Below are 8,781 nucleotides of genomic sequence, written 5' to 3' on the forward strand. Positions count from 1 at the left end.
AAGGCATCTTTGAAATTAATTTGTTGTCAGTAGGAAATTTCATCTGATATATATAAATTTTGTTTCATAAAGCAAGGAGAGATGGTGTAAATAATACAAGTGTGGCTATTGACATTTGAAAATGTCCATTTATTTTTAAAGTGACTCCCCCCACAGATTATATAACTGTAGAATCAAATATGGATTTTCTCACTTTTCTTCCTTTAGCATTTTTTAAAAAGTTACCTGAAAGTTCAGTTTAGATTGAAAAATAAGGACCTGACTAATAGTGCTGTGTATGATAGTATTAGAGTACATATGTTAGTATTTTCATGAAAGAGGAAGAGAGCAATAACTGATTTGCCAATGATTAAAAGATAGTGGCGACATTTTCCTTTGAAAGTTTGGGCTAGAACTTGCCGGGTGCGGTGGCTCAAGCCTGTAATCCCAGCACTTTGGGAGGCCGAGACGGGCGGATCACGAGGTCAGGAGATCGAGACCATCCTGGCTAACATGGTGAAACCCCGTCTCTACTAAAATACAAAAACTAGCCGGGCGACCGGGCGGGCGCCTGTAGTCCCAGCTACTCGGGAGGCTGAGGCAGGAGAATGGCGTGAACCCAGGAGGCGGAGCTTGCAGTGAGCTGAGATCCGGCCACTGCACTCCAGCCTGGGCGACAGAGCGAGACTCCGTCTCAAAAAAAAAAAAAAGAAAGTTTGGGCTAGAACTTTATAACCTTTGGCCCATGAAACTACAGTAGCTTCAGTCACTGCTTCCATGCCACATCTCTACCTAAAGGGAAGTTGGAATCCGCCTTCTTTTTTTTTTTTTTTTTTTGAGACGGAGTCTCACTTTGTCGCCCAGACTGGAGTGCAGTGGCGCAATCTTGGCTCACTGCAACTTCTACCTCTCAGGTTCAAGCAGTTCTCCTGCCACCACGCCTGGCTGATTTTTGTCTTTTTAGTAGAGATGGGGTTTCACTGTGTTGGTCAGGCTGGTCTCAAACTCTTGACCTCAGGTGATCCACCCGCCTCAGCCTCCCAAATTTCTGGGAGTACAGGCGTGAGCCGCCATGCCCGGCCTGAATCCACCTTTTCAAAAGTAACTTCCATTCACTTTGTCCCTGACAGTCTGCTGGTGACCATGATTTCTAAGGCTCACTCATGGGACCAAAGGCCAGAAGAAAGGGAGGAGGGTGGTAACCAGATAAACTTTGCAACCCCTTTGATATGACCTTTTGGGTGAGAATTTTTATGAAAAGTAATATATAATTCTGTAGATCTACCTCTAGTTTCAACCTTTAGTTTCAACACTGATTTTTTTCCCTTAATTTCCAGAAGCATAATATAATATCTTTTCAAAGAAAGTGGGGCCGGGCGCGGTGGCTCAAGCCTGTAATCCCAGCACTTTGGGAGGCCGAGACGGGCGGATCACGAGGTCAGGAGATCGAGACCATCCTGGCTAACACGGTGAAAGCCCATCTCTACCAAAAATACAAAAAGTAGCCGGGCGAGGTGGCGGGCGCCTGTAGTCCCAGCTACTCAGGAGGCTGAGGCAGGAGAATGGCGTAAACCCAGGAGGCGGAGCTTGCAGTGAGCTGAGATCTGGCCACTGCACTCCAGTCCGGGCGACAGAGCGAGACTCCGCCTCAAAAAAAAAAAAAAAAAAAAAGTGGGAAGAATGTCCACAGATGTTAGCAGAAGACAATTATGCAGGGAAAATATTTTTTCAAATTAAAATTTAAAACAAAAGTTTGCAAGGAATGCACTGGAGTTCAGCATTGGGGAGATAGGAGATGATAAAAATACATATTAAATAATTTGTAGCCTGATATGCTTTCTATGTAGATTGCTTACAGTTAACATGAAATGAGCATTTCATTCCTTAAACATGCAGTTGGGGAAAAATGGGGAGCTATGCTGGAGGCATTTGCACCAGATGCTCTGTATCCAGATAGCAGAAATGACTGACAGCAGTCATATCCATCAGTCCCAGAGCAGAAGCATCTCCAGAGGGGGACATCTGTAAATCCTGAATCTGATCACCTTCATCATCATTAGGCAATGGATAGGATAAGGCTTCATGAAGAGAATTTTGGTGGCTTTAGATTGTTGAGGAAGTACATATAGGAAAAAACTGGAAATCATGTCCAAGATTTTTTTTCTAACTGTTTATCCTGACATTGCTAACATCTCACAACTGAAATAATCTTAACAGACACTTGATTAGGTTTTAAAAATGCATTTTCATGACCTGAGACTACAGAAATTGGCATTTTCTTAGGATGTACTTGACATTTGACTGCTTACTATGTGCAGGGCATCCCCAAATGGGGAGAGATTGCCAAGTCAGTTGCCATTTTGCCTTACTTTTACCAAGGACTAGCCTACAGGTTCATTTTGCTCTTGGCCCTGAATTGAGAACTGAGTCAAGAGAACTGAGTGGAAGTATGGAGACAAAGCCAGCAGCTTTACTCAAAAAATATATATGAGTCTAGTATTTTTTTGTTTTTGAAAGACATGTTACTGAGACTGACCCAGTCAGGGATCACTGAAGATTGGGTTAAATAAAACAATAATGTTATTCATGTGTTTGAAATTAATATTTTAAAGAACCACACACACACTTTAAAGTGTAACTGGATTTGCTGTATAGGCCAGAGAAATATGGCTGTTATGATGAAGGCATAACTTGTCTGGTTCTTGATTGTTTATACCATTAGAGGAGAATGCAAATATGAGTAGCTCAGAGTAGTTTAACTTTGTAGTTTTCTACTTTTTCTCATGTCCAGTGTTCAGTTTCTTATAAACCAGGCATGAAGAGAAACAAAAAATAGTTCTCCAGATCATGAGGTTTTCTTCAACCTAAGCACAGAGGTATAATAATTATATTTCTCAGAAGTTCCCCCTCTGTTTAGAGTCTCAAGGGCAAATTGAGATGTTAGTGAGGCTGTGATTAAATGTATTGGATATTGGAGGATTTTAAATACAAACAAGTATTATATGTATTACCACTGACCCTGAAGGTAAGATTTACTATGAAAATTTATAATTCAAGGAAGAATGATCATTTTCAAAATATACACTTTGCAACTTAAGTTGGCTGTCACAACAACAAAATACTACAAACCAGGATATCTAAGAGCAGAAGTCTGTGGTTGCCAACTCTCACGCCTCTTAGCTTAATCCAATCTAGGATGCATTTCCACTCTGCAACAAACAGTATTTGTTTTTGCCTTATTTGCAGATAACAGTTTTAATGCAGGTACTGCCCACAGATTAGCTTTGAGCTAACGTCTTTTTGCTTTGGTTTTTTGATTTGTTTGGTTTGTTTTGAGACTGAGTCTTACTCTGTCGCCCAGGCTGGAGTGCAGTGGTGCGACGTTAGCTCGCTGCAACCTCTGCCTCCTGGGTCAAGTGAGTCTCCTGCCTCAGCCTCCCAAGTAGCTGGGACTACAGGCATGAGCCACGGTGCCCGGCCAAGCAGTATCTTTTTGCTTTAAGTAACTTACATGTACGTTTGTTTTCCTTTTGAATGTTTCTTTTTAGTTGCAAACTAAGAAACACTGAGCTCAGCATTCATATATTTGCAAACTCTGTGTTAATTTCTCAGTTTGTTTCCTCAGAAAAAAATGCGATTTCTTTTTTAAATTTAATTTTTCTTTATTTTTCTTTATAAAGTGAAGAGTAGATAGCATGAATTCCTCTTGCCCTTTGCTATTTCAGTCTGGCATCAGTAGCAGTTGTTGCTGTGTCCAGTTTTCATCCATGGATTTTTCTGGGATTGAAGATGCGTTGAGTTCAATGTTGATTATTTAATTGGGCAGTATAAGTAAATTCACTGGCTCTCCTTCCAGTTTAGTGATTACTGAATATCATCCATGATATTTTATATTTCTTACACTTCTAGAATGCTAACCTGAAAAGAGAAGTTGTAAGTCAGGGACAGTAGTATGCGCCTCTAGTCTCAGCTAGTTGGGAGGCTGAGGCTTGAGCCCAGGGCTTCATGGCTGTAGTGCACAGTGATTGTACTTGTGAATAGCCACTACACTCCAGCCTGGGTTGCAACATAGCAAGACTCCCAACCCTTAAGAAAAAAAGAGAAGAGAGAAAAAAATAGAAGTTATGGAGAGGGAGGAGGATACTTGAATACTTTGACCATACTTGGCATAATAGACATTTTGAGGGCTTTTTGTTTTTCCTTAAAATTCTTCTGGATCAGTTTTCATTGTTTCTAGTCATTATATTTATCATTAATGAATTCATATTCTGCTCTAGCCCCTAAAGATAGTTTGATACGCTAACTTTTGTTTTGCCTTTCTAGCTGCTAAGATAGATAATGGTTATTGCAAAATGCACGTTTTTAAATGGTCTGCAATGTGGATTGCTTCTGAGCTGCAGATGGATTGAATACATTGAGAAGGAATGTGTCATTTGGAATCCAGGACCAGTCAGCAAGGATAACTGCCTGATTTTATGGTCAGAATGCTCTAACTCTTATGGCATACTGATGACTTTTTTTTCCATTTTCCAAAAAAGCAAGTTTTGTCAGTCTCAGTGTTTCTCTGATCTAGCTACTCACAATTCCATTCCCAAAGTAGTGACCTAGTTCTGTCACTTGGGTTTCAAAGGGAGTTGAAGTGTCACTGAGTGAGTACGGCAAACCTGTTTAATGATTTATAGGAAGCAAAGAAAAAGAATTTTGTTTGCTAACCTAGAAGTATATCAAATTTTGGTTTCAGTTTATAATTTTGCAAAGTATGAAGACATTTCCTGGCTAACTCCAGATGAATTATTCAATATTTTTTCTCCTATCTTAATGAAGTTAATTTTAATGCTAATTTCCTATAACCAAGAAAATAGTTGAGTTAAATAACCCTTATCTTTTAAACTTAAAGCTTATACTACTAATAATCATATAACATTCACTTCCTTTTTTCTGACTTAATTGGTAGGTAAATAAAATATTTCAAATTTGATTGGCAAATTGGAAAATCACTTAGAACAATCTGCTAGTATTTTTTATGCCCTTTGTTTTTTCCTTTACACATTTATAGTGCAAAATAAATCAAGGACAAAGACTCACACTGAATTGATCAACTTGTGTTTGGCCTTCATGGGAATTAGAACTTTTTTCCCCTCGACATTTATTAAACGAACATACAGAATTTCAGACTATAGCAAACTAATACCTTTAGCTTGACTAAGAGTTGATTTTCATTAAGGAACAGAACTTGTAATGTATTTCAACATACTTTAATGTATGACTCATCCCTGTTAAAGTTGTGAGACTCAAAACTATGCCCAAATCACTTAATTTTATGTCCTTCCCTGTTTACTGTGTCTGACCTTCAAGATTTCGTGACTGATGCTGAAATGGAAGCCAACCACTGCAGAAATTTGGGGGAAAATGAGATCTGAAGAATGCAAGGGGAAGTAGGAATTCATTTCTAGCATTTCCAAACCTGCTTTATCGTGTCTGCTCCACCACAGTCAGAGGAAAAGACTGAGTTCATGGAAATTACCAGCTAAGCCTTACATCTGTCTTTAATGTTTTTAGGAAATATACTGAAAAGGTAAGTGAGATGTCTGTCTTAAAGAAAGGCTCTTACTAGGTACCTTAAAACCAGTTGTTTCCTATTAGTAAAGATGGGCAGCTTCTTTATTCCTAGCTTCACAAAGCCTTTCCCCTGTTCGGTGTGTTTCTCAGTATTGTGGAGAAGGTAGTTTCTGAGCAGGGTGGTGCTTTTCCTCTGCTTCTCAGCAGCTAAGACAGAAATTGCACTGAAGTGTACAAAGTGCCAATTTTTGTTCTGTTGTACTCAAATCCTTTTTTAAAAAAAATTATTTCAGTTGAGTCTTAGTTTTATTCCTCACTATATAGGAAAAAAAATCTTTAATGCCTCAAAGTTCTAGTCAGCATTACATTTGCATTACTTTTATTTGCAGCAAATATGAGTAAAATTATAAGGTTTTAAAGGTCTCTAATAACATCCACCTATATTGGTTTTGTAGATAATCCATAAATTACCAGAAATGAATTATTCCACATTTGTTATACACCCACGTAATAGGTGTAGTGCCAGGCCCTGGAATATACTAATGGCATCATCTCATGTGGTAAAAAGACACATTCTGCCATCCTGGAGCATACAAAGGTAGACTAGCATGTAGTTCATGTGCTCAAGGAGTTCGTTTTTATTGACATGATACAGACAGAATTGTAGTTTAGGGAGTCAAAATCTAATAAAATGAGACATTCCATTTTTCCATTAATACTAATAACTAATGTGTAAATCTGAATAGGACACATTCTATATGAAAACTGTTTGTGTGTGCATCTGCACTAAATACTTTGTATGTGCCAAGTACTGTTTTAAACTCTTTACAAATATTTTTTTAATCCTCAGAACTGTTATCTGAAATAGGTACTAATACTAAAGCTTATTGTTTAAGGAAGGCAGAAATTAAGTAACTTGGCCTAAGTTTGCATAATTATGATCTGGGATCAATATTTGAACCCATACAGGCTGATTGCAGAGTCTGCACTCTTAATTTGAGTGTGATATTTATGTGCAGTACCTGGCTATAAGTACCCACAAAACATTTCAAATTCTTTATAAAATTTGCTTAGTTAAAAAAAAGTACCAATTGCATAGTATGGTTATAAGTCTGGTAGTAGTTAGGCTTTTTACGAGACATGCTACTCACTGCACCAAGGAGGCAACAAGGCTTTGAGAGCCCAAAATTCCCTTTCTTCAGCTCCTGCTTCCAAGACAGTCATTTTGCATGATAAGCCTTTCCCCAAAAACACAGACACAAAATTTAAAGAACTGGAACAGAGGAAGCAGAGCTTATAGTAGTATATGTATTTACTACCCTGTCCTTTAGGTCTACCCCGCTTTCTTTGTTGATTGTAGACATTTTGTTTTAAATGCTAAACTGTGAGAATATATGACTGCTGAGACTTTTCCAAGGATTTTTTAAAAAACAGATTAGGCTTTGTGCAGAAGTAAAGAAAAAGTGCTCTGAGAACCCCAGGTAGGTAATTTACTTCTTATTGTACACATAGTTTGTTTGAAACCTCTTCACCTCTATCCCTTACTGTTTTATACTCTGTAAATCTGATTTTACCTTTAATAAACTTTTCTGAAGTGAGTGAGTTTTTTTGTCTTATTTCTCATTAGATTCTCTACCTTCTTTGTTCGCTTTATGTTATTGCCACTCTCTTTAAAACTGGTGGTTTAATTAAAGTGAGAGCATCTCCTATATACCTAGTACTGTTGAGGATTAAAAAATATATGTGTGCCGGATGTGGTGGCACACACCTATAATCCCAGCACTTTGGGAGGCCTCAGGCAGGGAGGATTGCTTGAGCTAATGAGTTTGAGACCAGCCTGGTCAATGTGGCAAAACCCCATCTCTACTAAAAAGACAAAAAGGTAACTGGGCATGGTGTTGTGCACCTCTCACCCCAGCTACTCAGGAGGCTGAGAAGTGGGAGGGTCACTTGAGCCTGGGAAGTCAGGGCTGCACTGAGCTGAGAACAAGCCACTGCACTCCAGCCTGGGCGACAGAGCGAGACCCTGTCTCAAAAGAAAAAGGAAAAAGTGCCAAGGCTTTGCTCCTAGTTCAGTGCAGTTTCCACCCAGTACTAAAACTTTGCAAATTTTTGAGGGAAAAAAACAGAAGTTGTAGAATCAGTATGAGCATTTGATTATATAGCAACCAATTGTGGCAGAAAAAATTCACCCTAGTGAAATCAAGTTAACTATTCTGTGAATAAGATTAGCCAGAGGAACAATTTCTACCATGTATCTTTTAAATCACTGTTTCTCAAACTTTAATGTGTATGGGAATCACCAGGGATCTTGTTAAAATGCAGATTTTGATTTAGTAGGTCTGGGGTCAACCTGGAGAATTTGAATTTATTTTCTTTTTTTTTTTTTTTTAGCAGTTTGAAATATATTTCACATACCATAAAATTCACTCTTTAAAACTGTCCAGTTAACTGTTTTTTAGCATGTAGAATTGTTCCACTATCACCATTCTAATTTCAGGACATTTTCACCATGCTGAAAAAAAAACCTTGTACCTATCACTCCCCCATCCCCCTCTCCCTTCCACCCTTTCCTCCTCCGCCAGCATCTGGCAACCGTTAATCCACTTTCTGCTTTAATTTACATCTTCTGGACATTTCATACATTATATAGACTTCTGTACCCGGCTGCTTTCACAAGGTTCATCCATGTTGTAGCATGTATCAGTACTTCATTCCTTTTTGTGGCTGAATAATACTCCATTGTATGGATATAGCACATTTTCTGTGTCCCTGCATCAGTTTCCGTTTTTTGGCTATTATAATATAGCTATGAACATTTATGTACAAGATTTTGTGTGAAAGTATGTTTTCATTTCTGTTGGGAATATACCTAGGAGTGGAATTGTTGGGTCATATGGTAACGTTTTGAAGAACCGGGAAGCTATTTTCTAAGGTGGCTGGACCATTTGAGAGTCTGCATTTCTGACAAGCATCCAGGTGATACTGAATAGCAGGCTCTGGATTACATTTTGACATCTATCAAGAAAACAGGAACATGAACTTTAACTGAATTCAGCTGCCAAAATCTGGCCAGCAGGAAAGAAGGTGGGGTGGTTTTGGTTTTCATAGGGCCTTGGTACCTCCGGTTTTCTACCATTAGTCTTAATGTACCTGGGCTTATTGTTCTGGCCTTTGAACTCTTCATGTAAATTGATACATCTGCTATCTAAAAAAGAGTATATTCATTTTTAGTTGAAAGAG

The 8,781-nt window shown here is 38.5% G+C and overlaps 1 long non-coding RNA gene across 1 annotated transcript; it reads left to right on the plus strand.

Annotated features, from left to right (window-relative positions):
* The first annotated feature begins 1,649 nt into the window (after positions 1-1,649).
* LOC108538468 (uncharacterized) lies at positions 1,650-7,136 on the plus strand. The gene is made up of 2 exons (XR_001888088.1): positions 1,650-4,457; positions 5,335-7,136. It is a non-coding gene; the product is annotated as an uncharacterized LOC108538468 (long non-coding RNA).
* The last annotated feature ends 1,645 nt before the right edge of the window (positions 7,137-8,781 follow it).

Source organism: Rhinopithecus bieti, unplaced genomic scaffold, assembly GCF_001698545.2.
Source record: "Rhinopithecus bieti isolate Rb0 unplaced genomic scaffold, ASM169854v2 scaffold_14826, whole genome shotgun sequence".
NCBI classification, from domain to species: domain Eukaryota; kingdom Metazoa; phylum Chordata; class Mammalia; order Primates; family Cercopithecidae; genus Rhinopithecus; species Rhinopithecus bieti.